The sequence below is a fragment of the Lissotriton helveticus genome, chromosome 1_2 (genome assembly GCF_964261635.1).
Source record: "Lissotriton helveticus chromosome 1_2, aLisHel1.1, whole genome shotgun sequence".
Lineage (NCBI taxonomy): Eukaryota > Metazoa > Chordata > Amphibia > Caudata > Salamandridae > Lissotriton > Lissotriton helveticus.
This window is the reverse complement of record NC_136058.1, coordinates 336,669,021-336,684,234: the sequence shown is the minus strand read 5'-3', so window position 1 is coordinate 336,684,234 and position 15,214 is coordinate 336,669,021. Positions and strand designations below refer to the sequence as shown.

General features: G+C 39.2%; 27 non-coding genes across 27 annotated transcripts; all 27 read left to right on the top strand.

The window, feature by feature from the left end:
- Positions 1–6: 6 nt before the first annotated feature.
- Positions 7–79, top strand: TRNAA-AGC (transfer RNA alanine (anticodon AGC)). The gene has a single exon. It is a non-coding gene; the product is annotated as a tRNA-Ala (tRNA).
- Positions 80–431: 352 nt separating this feature from the next.
- On the top strand, positions 432–539 carry TRNAK-CUU (transfer RNA lysine (anticodon CUU)). Its single transcript has 2 exons — positions 432–468; positions 504–539. It is a non-coding gene; the product is annotated as a tRNA-Lys (tRNA).
- A 344-nt stretch (positions 540–883) lies between these two features.
- Positions 884–956, top strand: TRNAA-AGC (transfer RNA alanine (anticodon AGC)). The gene has a single exon. It is a non-coding gene; the product is annotated as a tRNA-Ala (tRNA).
- Positions 957–1,760: 804 nt separating this feature from the next.
- Positions 1,761–1,833, top strand: TRNAA-AGC (transfer RNA alanine (anticodon AGC)). The gene has a single exon. It is a non-coding gene; the product is annotated as a tRNA-Ala (tRNA).
- An 804-nt stretch (positions 1,834–2,637) lies between these two features.
- Positions 2,638–2,710, top strand: TRNAA-AGC (transfer RNA alanine (anticodon AGC)). Its single transcript has one exon. It is a non-coding gene; the product is annotated as a tRNA-Ala (tRNA).
- A 769-nt stretch (positions 2,711–3,479) lies between these two features.
- TRNAA-AGC (transfer RNA alanine (anticodon AGC)) lies at positions 3,480–3,552 on the top strand. Its single transcript has one exon. It is a non-coding gene; the product is annotated as a tRNA-Ala (tRNA).
- A 347-nt stretch (positions 3,553–3,899) lies between these two features.
- TRNAK-CUU (transfer RNA lysine (anticodon CUU)) lies at positions 3,900–3,972 on the top strand. Its single transcript has one exon. It is a non-coding gene; the product is annotated as a tRNA-Lys (tRNA).
- Positions 3,973–4,726: 754 nt separating this feature from the next.
- On the top strand, positions 4,727–4,834 carry TRNAK-CUU (transfer RNA lysine (anticodon CUU)). Its single transcript has 2 exons — positions 4,727–4,763; positions 4,799–4,834. It is a non-coding gene; the product is annotated as a tRNA-Lys (tRNA).
- A 767-nt stretch (positions 4,835–5,601) lies between these two features.
- On the top strand, positions 5,602–5,674 carry TRNAK-CUU (transfer RNA lysine (anticodon CUU)). Its single transcript has one exon. It is a non-coding gene; the product is annotated as a tRNA-Lys (tRNA).
- Positions 5,675–6,018: 344 nt separating this feature from the next.
- On the top strand, positions 6,019–6,091 carry TRNAA-AGC (transfer RNA alanine (anticodon AGC)). Its single transcript has one exon. It is a non-coding gene; the product is annotated as a tRNA-Ala (tRNA).
- Positions 6,092–6,438: 347 nt separating this feature from the next.
- Positions 6,439–6,511, top strand: TRNAK-CUU (transfer RNA lysine (anticodon CUU)). The gene has a single exon. It is a non-coding gene; the product is annotated as a tRNA-Lys (tRNA).
- A 344-nt stretch (positions 6,512–6,855) lies between these two features.
- On the top strand, positions 6,856–6,928 carry TRNAA-AGC (transfer RNA alanine (anticodon AGC)). Its single transcript has one exon. It is a non-coding gene; the product is annotated as a tRNA-Ala (tRNA).
- Positions 6,929–7,732: 804 nt separating this feature from the next.
- TRNAA-AGC (transfer RNA alanine (anticodon AGC)) lies at positions 7,733–7,805 on the top strand. Its single transcript has one exon. It is a non-coding gene; the product is annotated as a tRNA-Ala (tRNA).
- Positions 7,806–8,157: 352 nt separating this feature from the next.
- Positions 8,158–8,230, top strand: TRNAK-CUU (transfer RNA lysine (anticodon CUU)). The gene has a single exon. It is a non-coding gene; the product is annotated as a tRNA-Lys (tRNA).
- Positions 8,231–8,574: 344 nt separating this feature from the next.
- On the top strand, positions 8,575–8,647 carry TRNAA-AGC (transfer RNA alanine (anticodon AGC)). The gene has a single exon. It is a non-coding gene; the product is annotated as a tRNA-Ala (tRNA).
- A 352-nt stretch (positions 8,648–8,999) lies between these two features.
- On the top strand, positions 9,000–9,072 carry TRNAK-CUU (transfer RNA lysine (anticodon CUU)). The gene has a single exon. It is a non-coding gene; the product is annotated as a tRNA-Lys (tRNA).
- A 764-nt stretch (positions 9,073–9,836) lies between these two features.
- On the top strand, positions 9,837–9,909 carry TRNAK-CUU (transfer RNA lysine (anticodon CUU)). The gene has a single exon. It is a non-coding gene; the product is annotated as a tRNA-Lys (tRNA).
- A 344-nt stretch (positions 9,910–10,253) lies between these two features.
- Positions 10,254–10,326, top strand: TRNAA-AGC (transfer RNA alanine (anticodon AGC)). The gene has a single exon. It is a non-coding gene; the product is annotated as a tRNA-Ala (tRNA).
- Positions 10,327–10,673: 347 nt separating this feature from the next.
- TRNAK-CUU (transfer RNA lysine (anticodon CUU)) lies at positions 10,674–10,746 on the top strand. Its single transcript has one exon. It is a non-coding gene; the product is annotated as a tRNA-Lys (tRNA).
- Positions 10,747–11,090: 344 nt separating this feature from the next.
- On the top strand, positions 11,091–11,163 carry TRNAA-AGC (transfer RNA alanine (anticodon AGC)). The gene has a single exon. It is a non-coding gene; the product is annotated as a tRNA-Ala (tRNA).
- A 1,229-nt stretch (positions 11,164–12,392) lies between these two features.
- On the top strand, positions 12,393–12,465 carry TRNAK-CUU (transfer RNA lysine (anticodon CUU)). Its single transcript has one exon. It is a non-coding gene; the product is annotated as a tRNA-Lys (tRNA).
- A 344-nt stretch (positions 12,466–12,809) lies between these two features.
- On the top strand, positions 12,810–12,882 carry TRNAA-AGC (transfer RNA alanine (anticodon AGC)). The gene has a single exon. It is a non-coding gene; the product is annotated as a tRNA-Ala (tRNA).
- A 352-nt stretch (positions 12,883–13,234) lies between these two features.
- Positions 13,235–13,307, top strand: TRNAK-CUU (transfer RNA lysine (anticodon CUU)). The gene has a single exon. It is a non-coding gene; the product is annotated as a tRNA-Lys (tRNA).
- A 344-nt stretch (positions 13,308–13,651) lies between these two features.
- Positions 13,652–13,724, top strand: TRNAA-AGC (transfer RNA alanine (anticodon AGC)). The gene has a single exon. It is a non-coding gene; the product is annotated as a tRNA-Ala (tRNA).
- A 352-nt stretch (positions 13,725–14,076) lies between these two features.
- Positions 14,077–14,149, top strand: TRNAK-CUU (transfer RNA lysine (anticodon CUU)). Its single transcript has one exon. It is a non-coding gene; the product is annotated as a tRNA-Lys (tRNA).
- Positions 14,150–14,493: 344 nt separating this feature from the next.
- On the top strand, positions 14,494–14,566 carry TRNAA-AGC (transfer RNA alanine (anticodon AGC)). The gene has a single exon. It is a non-coding gene; the product is annotated as a tRNA-Ala (tRNA).
- A 352-nt stretch (positions 14,567–14,918) lies between these two features.
- Positions 14,919–14,991, top strand: TRNAK-CUU (transfer RNA lysine (anticodon CUU)). The gene has a single exon. It is a non-coding gene; the product is annotated as a tRNA-Lys (tRNA).
- Positions 14,992–15,214: the final 223 nt, after the last annotated feature.

The following is a 15,214-nucleotide window of genomic DNA, read 5'->3' as shown; positions in this document are numbered from 1 at the left end:
CACACAGGGGAATTAGCTCAAGTGGTAGAGCGCTCGCTTAGCATGCGAGAGGTAGCGGGATCGATTCCCGCATTCTCCATTCTAAAATGTACATACATTTTATTTTTAACTTGTCATTGCCAAGCTTGTTGCATAGTAAGAACAGATAAATCACAGATGGCTTTCATATATGGTCACATCATAACAACTAAAGGTGTTTTATCAAAAGGGTTTAGGTATTCGTTAGCTTGTGAGAGCAATTTGAGTTCTTATGCAATCTCACAATGACATTTCCACAACTTCCATTTCAATTTTGTCTCATTTTACTTGACACTCTGTCCACTGAGGGATCTATAAATGATAAGTTCCTTGAAAAACAAGAGTTGAGGAATATCCAGGAACTGGTTTTCTTAATGAAAAACGATCAGTTTGCATACTACTTTAAAGAGGGAGCCCGGCTAGCTCAGTCGGTAGAGCATGAGACTCTTGATCTCAGGGTCGTGGGTTCGAGCATGAGACTCTTAATCTCAGGGTCGTGGGTTCGAGCCCCACGTTGGGCAAAAACGAGTAATTTTTGCAGGATTATTGCATTGGATCTCATAATATGGCAATTAATCTTGCATTAGACATGCAATAACTCCCAAAAATTGTATATCTTTGGTTTCCCATTGGTGGGAAATGTAACTTCAAGATTAGGTAGGGCATTAGTCTAGATTAACATACAGCAATATTACTCCTATTCAAGTACTAAACAGGCCAACCTGAACTGTAAAACATCCCCTAAGTGGAGGTAAGGCATCAGTTAGGAGTGAACTGAACACTCATGTAATGGGCAATTTGACATCAAATAAAGTGTGGTAGGCATTACCATTACTTTTGAAATGTTATTCTGAGGGAGCACACAGGGGAATTAGCTCAAATGGTAGAGCGCTCGCTTAGCATGCGAGAGGTAGCGGGATCGATGCCCGCATTCTCCATTCTAAAATGTACATACATTTTATTTTTAACTTGTCATTGCCAAGCTTGTTGCATAGTAAGAACAGATAAATCACAGATGGCTTTCATATATGGTCACATCATAACAACTAAAGGTGTTTTATCAAAAGGGTTTAGGTATTCGTTAGCTTGTGAGAGCAATTTGAGTTCTTATGCAATCTCACAATGACATTTCCACAACTTCCATTTCAATTTTGTCTCATTTTACTTGACACTCTGTCCACTGAGGGATCTATAAATGATAAGTTCCTTGAAAAACAAGAGTTGAGGAATATCCAGGAACTGGTTTTCTTAATGAAAAACGATCAGTTTGCATACTACTTTAAAGAGGGAGCCCGGCCAGCTCAGTCGGTAGAGCATGAGACTCTTGATCTCAGGGTCGTGGGTTCGAGCATGAGACTCTTAATCTCAGGGTCGTGGGTTCGAGCCCCACGTTGGGCGAAAACGAGTAATTTTTGCAGGATTATTGCATTGGATCTCATAATATGGCAATTAATCTTGCATTAGACATGCAATAACTCCCAAAAATTGTATATCTTTGGTTTCCCATTGGTGGGAAATGTAACTTCAAGATTAGGTAGGGCATTAGTCTAGATTAACATACAGCGATATTACTCCTATTCAAGTACTAAACAGGCCAACCTGAACTGTAAAACATCCCCTAAGTGGAGGTAAGGCATCAGTTAGGAGTGAACTGAACACTCATGTAATGGGCAATTTGATATCAAATAAAGTGTGGTAGGCATTACCATTACTTTTGAAATGTTATTCTGAGGGAGCACACAGGGGAATTAGCTCAAATGGTAGAGCGCTCGCTTAGCATGCGAGAGGTAGCGGGATCGATGCCCGCATTCTCCATTCTAAAATGTACATACATTTTATTTTTAACTTGTCATTGCCAAGCTTGTTGCATAGTAAGAACAGATAAATCACAGATGGCTTTCATATATGGTCACATCATAACAACTAAAGGTGTTTTATCAAAAGGGTTTAGGTATTCGTTAGCTTGTGAGAGCAATTTGAGTTCTTATGCAATCTGACAATGACATTTCCACAACTTCCATTTCAATTTTGTCTCACTTTACTTGACACTCTGTCCACTGAGGGATCTATAAATGATAAGTTCCTTGAACAACAAGAGTTGAGGAATATCCAGGAACTGGTTTTCTTAATGAAAAACGATCAGTTTGCATACTACTTTAAAGAGGGAGCCCGGCCAGCTCAGTCGGTAGAGCATGAGACTCTTGATCTCAGGGTCGTGGGTTCGAGCATGAGACTCTTAATCTCAGGGTCGTGGGTTCGAGCCCCACGTTGGGCGAAAACGAGTAATTTTTGCAGGATTATTGCATTGGATCTCATAATATGGCAATTAATCTTGCATTAGACATGCAATAACTCCCAAAAATTGTATATCTTTGGTTTCCCATTGGTGGGAAATGTAACTTCAAGATTAGGTAGGGCATTAGTCTAGATTAACATACAGCGATATTACTCCTATTCAAGTACTAAACAGGCCAACCTGAACTGTAAAACATCCCCTAAGTGGAGGTAAGGCATCAGTTAGGAGTGAACTGAACACTCATGTAATGTGCAATTTGACGTCAAATAAAGTGTGGAAGGCATTAACATTACTTTTGAAATGTTATTCTGAGGGAGCACACAGGGGAATTAGCTCAAATGGTAGAGCGCTCGCTTAGCATGCGAGAGGTAGCGGGATCGATGCCCGCATTCTCCATTCTAAAATGTACATACATTTTATTTTTAACTTGTCATTGCCAAGCTTGTTGCATAGTAAGAACAGATAAATCACAGATGGCTTTCATATATGGTCACATCATAACAACTAAAGGGGTTTTATCAAAAGGGTTTAGGTATTCGTTAGCTTGTGAGAGCAATTTGAGTTCTTATGCAATCTCACAATGACATTTCCACAACTTCCATTTCAATTTTGTCTCATTTTACTTGACACTCTGTCCACTGAGGGATCTATAAATGATAAGTTCCTTGAAAAACAAGAGTTGAGGAATATCCAGGAACTGATTTTCTTAATGAAAAACGATCAGTTTGCATACTACTTTAAAGAGGGAGGCCGGCTAGCTCAGTCTGTAGAGCATGAGACTCTTAATCTCAGGGTCGTGGGTTCGAGCCCCACGTTGGGCGAAAACGAGTAATTTTTGCAGGATTATTGCATTGGATCTCATAATATGACAATTAATCTTGCATTAGACATGCAATAACTCCCAAAAATTGTATATCTTTGGTTTCCCATTGGTGGGAAATGTAACTTCAAGATTAGGTAGGGCATTAGTCTAGATTAACATACAGCGATATTACTCCTATTCAAGTACTAAACAGGCCAACCTGAACTGTAAAACATCCCCTAAGTGGAGGTAAGGCATCAGTTAGGAGTGAACTGAACACTCATGTAATGGGCAATTTGACGTCAAATAAAGTGTCGTAGGCATTAACATTACTTTTGAAATGTTATTCTGAGGGAGCACACAGGGGAATTAGCTCAAATGGTAGAGCGCTCGATTAGCATTCGAGAGGTAGCGGGATCGATGCCCGCATTCTCCATTCTAAAATGTACATACATTTTATTTTTAACTTGTCATTGCCAAGCTTGTTGCATAGTAAGAACAGATAAATCACAGATGGCTTTCATATATGGTCACATAACAACTAAAGTGGTTTTATCAAAAGGGTTTAGGTATTTGTTAGCTTGTGAGAGCAATTTGAGTTCTTATGCAATCTCACAATGACATTTCCACAACTTCCATTTCAATTTTGTCTCATTTTACTTGACACTCTGTCCACTGAGGGATCTATAAATGATAAGTTCCTTGAAAAACAAGTTGAGGAATATCCAGGAACTGGTTTTCTTAATGAAAAACGATCAGTTTGCATTCTACTTTAAAGAGGGAGCCCGGCTAGCTCAGTCGGTAGAGCATGAGACTCTTAATCTCAGGGTCGTGGGTTCGAGCCCCACGTTGGGCGAAAACGAGTATTTTTTGCAGGATTATTGTGTTGGATCTCATAATATGGCAATTAATCTTGCATTAGACAAGCAATAACTCCCAAAAATTGTTTATCTTTGGTTTCCCATTGGTGGGAAATGTAACTTCAAGATTAGGTAGGGCATTAGTCTAGATTAACATACAGCGATATTACTCCTATTCAAGTACTTAACAGGCCAACCTGAACTGTAAAGCATCCCCTAAGTGGAGGTAAGGCATCAGTTAGGAGTGAACTGAACACTCATGTAATGGGCAATTTGACATCAAATAAAGTGTGGTAGGCATTACCATTACTTTTGAAATGTTATTCTGAGGGAGCACACAGGGGAATTAGCTCAAATGGTAGAGCGCTCGCTTAGCATGCGAGAGGTAGCGGGATCCATTCTAAAATGTACATACATTTTATTTTTAACTTGTCATTGCCAAGCTTGTTGCATAGTAAGAACAGATAAATCACAGATGGCTTTCATATATGGTCACATCATAACAACTAAAGGTGTTTTATCAAAAGGGTTTAGGTATTTTTTAGCTTGTGAGAGCAATTTGAGTTCTTATGCAATCTCACAATGACATTTCCACAACTTCCATTTCAATTTTGTCTCATTTTACTTGACACTCTGTCCACTGAGGGATCTATAAATGATAAGTTCCTTGAAAAACAAGAGTTGAGGAATATCCAGGAACTGGTTTTCTTAATGAAAAATGATCAGTTTGCATACTACTTTAAAGAGGGAGCCCGGCTAGCTCAGTCGGTAGAGCATGAGACTCTTGATCTCAGGGTCGTGGGTTCGAGCATGAGACTCTTAATCTCAGGGTCGTGGGTTCGAGCCCCACGTTGGGCGAAAACGAGTAATTTTTGCAGGATTATTGCATTGGATCTCATAATATGGCAATTCATCTTGCATTAGACATGCAATAACTCCCAAAAATTGTATATCTTTGGTTTCCCATTGGTGGGAAATGTAACTTCAAGATTAGGTAGGGCATTAGTCTAGATTAACATACAGCGATATTACTCCTATTCAAGTACTAAACAGGCCAACCTGAACTGTAAAACATCCCCTAAGTGGAGGTAAGGCATCAGTTAGGAGTGAACTGAACACTCATGTAATGGGCAATTTGACATCAAATAAAGTGTGGTAGGCATTACCATTACTTTTGAAATGTTATTCTGAGGGAGCACACAGGGGAATTAGCTCAAATGGTAGAGCGCTTGCTTAGCATGCGAGAGGTAGCGGGATCGATGCCCGCATTCTCCATTCTACAATGTACATACATTTTATTTTTAACTTGTCATTGCCAAGCTTGTTGCATAGTAAGAACAGATAAATCACAGATGGCTTTCATATATGGTCACATCATAACAACTAAAGGTGTTTTATCAAAAGGGTTTAGGTATTCGTTAGCTTGTGAGAGCAATTTGAGTTCTTATGCAATCTCACAATGACATTTCCACAACTTCCATTTCAATTTTGTCTCATTTTACTTGACACTCTGTCCACTGAGGGATCTATAAATGATAAGTTCCTTGAAAAACAAGTTGAGGAATATCCAGGAACTGGTTTTCTTAATGAAAAACGATCAGTTTGCATTCTACTTTAAAGATGGAGCCCGGCTAGCTCAGTCGGTAGAGCATGAGACTCTTAATCTCAGGGTTGTGGGTTCGAGCCCCACGTTGGGCGAAAACGAGTATTTTTTGCAGGATTATTGTGTTGGATCTCATAATATGGCAATTAATCTTGCATTAGACATGCAATAACTCCCAAAAATTGTATATCTTTGTTTTCCCATTGGTGGGAAATGTAACTTCAAGATTAGGTAGGGCATTAGTCTAGATTAACATACAGCGATATTACTCCTATTCAAGTACTAAACAGGCCAACCTGAACTGTAAAACATCCCCTAAGTGGAGGTAAGGCATCAGTTAGGAGTGAACTGAACACTCATGTAATGGGCAATTTGACATCAAATAAAGTGTGGTAGGCATTACCATTACTTTTGAAATGTTATTCTGAGGGAGCACACAGGGGAATTAGCTCAAATGGTAGAGCGCTCGCTTAGCATGCGAGAGGTAGCGGGATCGATGCCCGCATTCTCCATTCTAAAATGTACATACATTTTATTTTTAACTTGTCATTGCCAAGCTTGTTGCATAGTAAGAACAGATAAATCACAGATGGCTTTCATATATGGTCACATAACAACTAAAGTGGTTTTATCAAAAGGGTTTAGGTATTCGTTAGCTTGTGAGAGCAATTTGAGTTCTTATGCAATCTCACAATGACATTTCCACAACTTCCATTTCAATTTTGTCTCATTTTACTTGACACTCTGTCCACTGAGGGATCTATAAATGATAAGTTCCTTGAAAAACAAGTTGAGGAATATCCAGGAACTGGTTTTCTTAATGAAAAACGATCAGTTTGCATTCTACTTTAAAGAGGGAGCCCGGCTAGCTCAGTCGGTAAAGCATGAGACTCTTAATCTCAGGGTCGTGGGTTCGAGCCCCACGTTGGGCGAAAACGAGTATTTTTTGCAGGATTATTGTGTTGGATCTCATAATATGGCAATTAATCTTGCATTAGACATGCAATAACTCCCAAAAATTGTATATCTTTGTTTTCCCATTGGTGGGAAATGTAACTTCAAGATTAGGTAGGGCATTAGTCTAGATTAACATACAGCGATATTACTCCTATTCAAGTACTAAACAGGCCAACCTGAACTGTAAAACATCCCCTAAGTGGAGGTAAGGCATCAGTTAGGAGTGAACTGAACACTCATGTAATGGGCAATTTGACATCAAATAAAGTGTGGTAGGCATTACCATTACTTTTGAAATGTTATTCTGAGGGAGCACACAGGGGAATTAGCTCAAATGGTAGAGCGCTCGCTTAGCATGCGAGAGGTAGCGGGATCGATGCCCGCATTCTCCATTCTAAAATGTACATACATTTTATTTTTAACTTGTCATTGCCAAGCTTGTTGCATAGTAAGAACAGACAAATCACAGATGGCTTTCATATATGGTCACATCATAACAACTAAAGGTGTTTTATCAAAAGGGTTTAGGTATTCGTTAGCTTGTGAGAGCAATTTGAGTTCTTATGCAATCTCACAATGACATTTCCACAACTTCCATTTCAATTTTGTCTCATTTTACTTGACACTCTGTCCACTGAGGGATCTATAAATGATAAGTTCCTTGAAAAACAAGAGTTGAGGAATATCCAGGAACTGGTTTTCTTAATGAAAAACGATCAGTTTGCATACTACTTTAAAGAGGGATCCCGGCTAGCTCAGTCGGTAGAGCATGAGACTCTTGATCTCAGGGTCGTGGGTTCGAGCATGAGACTCTTAATCTCAGGGTCGTGGGTTCGAGCCCCACGTTGGGCGAAAACGAGTAATTTTTGCAGGATTATTGCATTGGATCTCATAATATGGCAATTAATCTTGCATTAGACATGCAATAACTCCCAAAAATTGTATATCTTTGGTTTCCCATTGGTGGGAAATGTAACTTCAAGATTAGGTAGGGCATTAGTCTAGATTAACATACAGCGATATTACTCCTATTCAAGTACTAAACAGGCCAACCTGAACTGTAAAACATCCCCTAAGTGGAGGTAAGGCATCAGTTAGGAGTGAACTGAACACTCATGTAATGGGCAATTTGACGTCAAATAAAGTGTGGTAGGCATTACCATTACTTTTGAAATGTTATTCTGAGGGAGCACACAGGGGAATTAGCTCAAATGGTAGAGCGCTCGCTTAGCATGCGAGAGGTAGCGGGATCGATGCCCGCATTCTCCATTCTAAAATGTACATACATTTTATTTTTAACTTGTCATTGCCAAGCTTGTTGCATAGTAAGAACAGATACATCACAGATGGCTTTCATATATGGTCACATCATAACAACTAAAGGTGTTTTATCAAAAGGGTTTAGGTATTCGTTAGCTTGTGAGAGCAATTTGAGTTCTTATGCAATCTCACAATGACATTTCCACAACTTCCATTTCAATTTTGTCTCATTTTACTTGACACTCTGTCCACTGAGGGATCTATAAATGATAAGTTCCTTGAAAAACAAGAGTTGAGGAATATCCAGGAACTGGTTTTCTTAATGAAAAACGGTCAGTTTGCATACTACTATAAAGAGGGAGCCCGGCTAGCTCAGTCGGTAGAGCATGAGACTCTTAATCTCAGGGTCGTGGGTTCGAGCCCCACGTTGGGCGAAAACGAGAAATTTTTGCAGGATTATTGCATTGGATCTCATAATATGGCAATTAATCTTGCATTAGACATGCAATAACTCCCAAAAATTGTATATCTTTGGTTTCCCATTGGTGGGAAATGTAACTTCAAGATTAGGTAGGGCATTAGTCTAGATTAACATACAGCGATATTACTCCTATTCAAGTACTAAACAGGCCAACCTGAACTGTAAAACATCCCCTAAGTGGAGGTAAGGCATCAGTTAGGAGTGAACTGAACACTCATGTAATGGGCAATTTGACGTCAAATAAAGTGTGGTAGGCATTACCATTACTTTTGAAATGTTATTCTGAGGGAGCACACAGGGGAATTAGCTCAAATGGTAGAGCGCTCGCTTAGCATGCGAGAGGTAGCGGGATCGATGCCCGCATTCTCCATTCTAAAATGTACATACATTTTATTTTTAACTTGTCATTGCCAAGCTTGTTGCATAGTAAGAACAGATACATCACAGATGGCTTTCATATATGGTCACATCATAACAACTAAAGGTGTTTTATCAAAAGGGTTTAGGTATTCGTTAGCTTGTGAGAGCAATTTGAGTTCTTATGCAATCTCACAATGACATTTCCACAACTTCCATTTCAATTTTGTCTCATTTTACTTGACACTCTGTCCACTGAGGGATCTATAAATGATAAGTTCCTTGAAAAACAAGAGTTGAGGAATATCCAGGAACTGGTTTTCTTAATGAAAAACGATCAGTTTGCATACTACTTTAAAGAGGGAGCCCGGCTAGCTCAGTCGGTAGAGCATGAGACTCTTAATCTCAGGGTCGTGGGTTCGAGCCCCACGTTGGGCGAAAACGAGAAATTTTTGCAGGATTATTGCATTGGATCTCATAATATGGCAATTAATCTTGCATTAGACATGCAATAACTCCCAAAAATTGTATATCTTTGGTTTCCCATTGGTGGGAAATGTAACTTCAAGATTAGGTAGGGCATTAGTCTAGATTAACATACAGCGATATTACTCCTATTCAAGTACTAAACAGGCCAACCTGAACTGTAAAACATCCCCTAAGTGGAGGTAAGGCATCAGTTAGGAGTGAACTGAACACTCATGTAATGTGCAATTTGACGTCAAATAAAGTGTGGAAGGCATTAACATTACTTTTGAAATGTTATTCTGAGGGAGCACACAGGGGAATTAGCTCAAATGGTAGAGCGCTTGCTTAGCATGCGAGAGGTAGCGGGATCGATGCCCGCATTCTCCATTCTAAAATGTACATACATTTTATTTTTAACTTGTCATTGCCAAGCTTGTTGCATAGTAAGAACAGATAAATCACAGATGGCTTTCATATATGGTCACATAACAACTAAAGTGGTTTTATCAAAAGGGTTTAGGTATTCGTTAGCTTGTGAGAGCAATTTGAGTTCTTATGCAATCTCACAATGACATTTCCACAACTTCCATTTCAATTTTGTCTCATTTTACTTGACACTCTGTCCACTGAGGGATCTATAAATGATAAGTTCCTTGAAAAACAAGTTGAGGAATATCCAGGAACTGGTTTTCTTAATGAAAAACGATCAGTTTGCATTCTACTTTAAAGAGGGAGCCCGGCTAGCTCAGTCGGTAGAGCATGAGACTCTTAATCTCAGGGTCGTGGGTTCGAGCCCCACGTTGGGCGAAAACGAGTATTTTTTGCAGGATTATTGTGTTGGATCTCATAATATGGCAATTAATCTTGCATTAGACATGCAATAACTCCCAAAAATTGTATATCTTTGTTTTCCCATTGGTGGGAAATGTAACTTCAAGATTAGGTAGGGCATTAGTCTAGATTAACATACAGCGATATTACTCCTATTCAAGTACTAAACAGGCCAACCTGAACTGTAAAACATCCCCTAAGTGGAGGTAAGGCATCAGTTAGGAGTGAACTGAACACTCATGTAATGGGCAATTTGACATCAAATAAAGTGTGGTAGGCATTACCATTACTTTTGAAATGTTATTCTGAGGGAGCACACAGGGGAATTAGCTCAAATGGTAGAGCGCTCGCTTAGCATGCGAGAGGTAGCGGGATCGATGCCCGCATTCTCCATTCTAAAATGTACATACATTTTATTTTTAACTTGTCATTGCCAAGCTTGTTGCATAGTAAGAACAGATAAATCACAGATGGCTTTCATATATGGTCACATAACAACTAAAGTGGTTTTATCAAAAGGGTTTAGGTATTCGTTAGCTTGTGAGAGCAATTTGAGTTCTTATGCAATCTCACAATGACATTTCCACAACTTCCATTTCAATTTTGTCTCATTTTACTTGACACTCTGTCCACTGAGGGATCTATAAATGATAAGTTCCTTGAAAAACAAGTTGAGGAATATCCAGGAACTGGTTTTCTTAATGAAAAACGATCAGTTTGCATTCTACTTTAAAGAGGGAGCCCGGCTAGCTCAGTCGGTAGAGCATGAGACTCTTAATCTCAGGGTCGTGGGTTCGAGCCCCACGTTGGGCGAAAACGAGTATTTTTTGCAGGATTATTGTGTTGGATCTCATAATATGGCAATTAATCTTGCATTAGACATGCAATAACTCCCAAAAATTGTATATCTTTGTTTTCCCATTGGTGGGAAATGTAACTTCAAGATTGGGTAGGGCATTAGTCTAGATTAACATACAGCGATATTACTCCTATTCAAGTACTAAACAGGCCAACCTGAACTGTAAAACATCCCCTAAGTGGAGGTAAGGCATCAGTTAGGAGTGAACTGAACACTCATGTAATGGGCAATTTGACATCAAATAAAGTGTGGTAGGCATTACCATTACTTTTGAAATGTTATTCTGAGGGAGCACACAGGGGAATTAGCTCAAATGGTAGAGCGCTCGCTTAGCATGCGAGAGGTAGCGGGATCGATGCCCGCATTCTCCATTCTAAAATGTACATACATTTTATTTTTAACTTGTCATTGCCAAGCTTGTTGCATAGTAAGAACAGACAAATCACAGATGGCTTTCATATATGGTCACATCATAACAACTAAAGGTGTTTTATCAAAAGGGTTTAGGTATTCGTTAGCTTGTGAGAGCAATTTGAGTTCTTATGCAATCTCACAATGACATTTCCACAACTTCCATTTCAATTTTGTCTCATTTTACTTGACACTCTGTCCACTGAGGGATCTATAAATGATAAGTTCCTTGAAAAACAAGAGTTGAGGAATATCCAGGAACTGGTTTTCTTAATGAAAAACGATCAGTTTGCATACTACTTTAAAGAGGGATCCCGGCTAGCTCAGTCGGTAGAGCATGAGACTCTTGATCTCAGGGTCGTGGGTTCGAGCATGAGACTCTTAATCTCAGGGTCGTGGGTTCGAGCCCCACGTTGGGCGAAAACGAGTAATTTTTGCAGGATTATTGCATTGGATCTCATAATATGGCAATTAATCTTGCATTAGACATGCAATAACTCCCAAAAATTGTATATCTTTGGTTTCCCATTGGTGGGAAATGTAACTTCAAGATTAGGTAGGGCATTAGTCTAGATTAACATACAGCGATATTACTCCTATTCAAGTACTAAACAGGCCAACCTGAACTGTAAAACATCCCCTAAGTGGAGGTAAGGCATCAGTTAGGAGTGAACTGAACACTCATGTAATGGGCAATTTGACGTCAAATAAAGTGTGGTAGGCATTACCATTACTTTTGAAATGTTATTCTGAGGGAGCACACAGGGGAATTAGCTCAAATGGTAGAGCGCTCGCTTAGCATGTGAGAGGTAGCGGGATCGATGCCCGCATTCTCCATTCTAAAATGTACATACATTTTATTTTTAACTTGTCATTGCCAAGCTTGTTGCATAGTAAGAACAGATACATCACAGATGGCTTTCATATATGGTCACATCATAACAACTAAAGGTGTTTTATCAAAAGGGTTTAGGTATTCGTTAGCTTGTGAGAGCAATTTGAGTTCTTATGCAATCTCACAATGACATTTCCACAACTTCCATTTCAATTTTGTCTCATTTTACTTGACACTCTGTCCACTGAGGGATCTATAAATGATAAGTTCCTTGAAAAACAAGAGTTGAGGAATATCCAGGAACTGGTTTTCTTAATGAAAAACGGTCAGTTTGCATACTACTTTAAAGAGGGAGCCCGGCTAGCTCAGTCGGTAGAGCATGAGACTCTTAATCTCAGGGTCGTGGGTTCGAGCCCCACGTTGGGCGAAAACGAGAAATTTTTGCAGGATTATTGCATTGGATCTCATAATATGGCAATTAATCTTGCATTAGACATGCAATAACTCCCAAAAATTGTATATCTTTGGTTTCCCATTGGTGGGAAATGTAACTTCAAGATTAGGTAGGGCATTAGTCTAGATTAACATACAGCGATATTACTCCTATTCAAGTACTAAACAGGCCAACCTGAACTGTAAAACATCCCCTAAGTGGAGGTAAGGCATCAGTTAGGAGTGAACTGAACACTCATGTAATGGGCAATTTGACGTCAAATAAAGTGTGGTAGGCATTACCATTACTTTTGAAATGTTATTCTGAGGGAGCACACAGGGGAATTAGCTCAAATGGTAGAGCGCTCGCTTAGCATGCGAGAGGTAGCGGGATCGATGCCCGCATTCTCCATTCTAAAATGTACATACATTTTATTTTTAACTTGTCATTGCCAAGCTTGTTGCATAGTAAGAACAGATACATCACAGATGGCTTTCATATATGGTCACATCATAACAACTAAAGGTGTTTTATCAAAAGGGTTTAGGTATTCGTTAGCTTGTGAGAGCAATTTGAGTTCTTATGCAATCTCACAATGACATTTCCACAACTTCCATTTCAATTTTGTCTCATTTTACTTGACACTCTGTCCACTGAGGGATCTATAAATGATAAGTTCCTTGAAAAACAAGAGTTGAGGAATATCCAGGAACTGGTTTTCTTAATGAAAAACGATCAGTTTGCATACTACTTTAAAGAGGGAGCCCGGCTAGCTCAGTCGGTAGAGCATGAGACTCTTAATCTCAGGGTCGTGGGTTCGAGCCCCACGTTGGGCGAAAACGAGAAATTTTTGCAGGATTATTGCATTGGATCTCATAATATGGCAATTAATCTTGCATTAGACATGCAATAACTCCCAAAAATTGTATATCTTTGGTTTCCCATTGGTGGGAAATGTAACTTCAAGATTAGGTAGGGCATTAGTCTAGATTAACATACAGCGATATTACTCCTATTCAAGTACTAAACAGGCCAACCTGAACTGTAAAACATCCCCTAAGTGGAGGTAAGGCATCAGTTAGGAGTGAACTGAACACTCATGTAATGTGCAATTTGACGTCAAATAAAGTGTGGAAGGCATTAACATTACTTTTGAAATGTTATTCTGAGGGAGCACACAGGGGAATTAGCTCAAATGGTAGAGCGCTCGCTTAGCATGCGAGAGGTAGCGGGATCGATGCCCGCATTCTCCATTCTAAAATGTACATACATTTTATTTTTAACTTGTCATTGCCAAGCTTGTTGCATAGTAAGAACAGATAAATCACAGATGGCTTTCATATATGGTCACATCATAACAACTAAAGGGGTTTTATCAAAAGGGTTTAGGTATTCGTTAGCTTGTGAGAGCAATTTGAGTTCTTATGCAATCTCACAATGACATTTCCACAACTTCCATTTCAATTTTGTCTCATTTTACTTGACACTCTGTCCACTGAGGGATCTATAAATGATAAGTTCCTTGAAAAACAAGAGTTGAGGAATATCCAGGAACTGGTTTTCTTAATGAAAAACGATCAGTTTGCATACTACTTTAAAGAGGGAGCCCGGCTAGCTCAGTCGGTAGAGCATGAGACTCTTAATCTCAGGATCGTGGGTTCGAGCCCCACGTTGGGCGAAAACGAGAAATTTTTGCAGGATTATTGCATTGGATCTCATAATATGGCAATTAATCTTGCATTAGACATGCAATAACTCCCAAAAATTGTATATCTTTGGTTTCCCATTGGTGGGAAATGTAACTTCAAGATTAGGTAGGGCATTAGTCTAGATTAACATACAGCGATATTACTCCTATTCAAGTACTAAACAGGCCAACCTGAACTGTAAAACATCCCCTAAGTGGAGGTAAGGCATCAGTTAGGAGTGAACTGAACACTCATGTAATGTGCAATTTGACGTCAAATAAAGTGTGGAAGGCATTAACATTACTTTTGAAATGTTATTCTGAGGGAGCACACAGGGGAATTAGCTCAAATGGTAGAGCGCTCGCTTAGCATGCGAGAGGTAGCGGGATCGATGCCCGCATTCTCCATTCTAAAATGTACATACATTTTATTTTTAACTTGTCATTGCCAAGCTTGTTGCATAGTAAGAACAGATAAATCACAGATGGCTTTCATATATGGTCACATCATAACAACTAAAGGGGTTTTATCAAAAGGGTTTAGGTATTCGTTAGCTTGTGAGAGCAATTTGAGTTCTTATGCAATCTCACAATGACATTTCCACAACTTCCATTTCAATTTTGTCTCATTTTACTTGACACTCTGTCCACTGAGGGATCTATAAATGATAAGTTCCTTGAAAAACAAGAGTTGAGGAATATCCAGGAACTGGTTTTCTTAATGAAAAACGATCAGTTTGCATACTACTTTAAAGAGGGAGCCCGGCTAGCTCAGTCGGTAGAGCATGAGACTCTTAATCTCAGGGTCGTGGGTTCGAGCCCCACGTTGGGCGAAAACGAGTAATTTTTGCAGGATTATTGCATTGGATCTCATAATATGGCAATTAATCTTGCATTAGACATGCAATAACTCCCAAAAATTGTATATCTTTGGTTTCCCATTGGTGGGAAATGTAACTTCAAGATTAGGTAGGGCATTAGTCTAGATTAACATACAGCGATATTACTCCTATTCAAGTACTAAACAGGCCAACCTGAACTGTAAAACATCCCCTA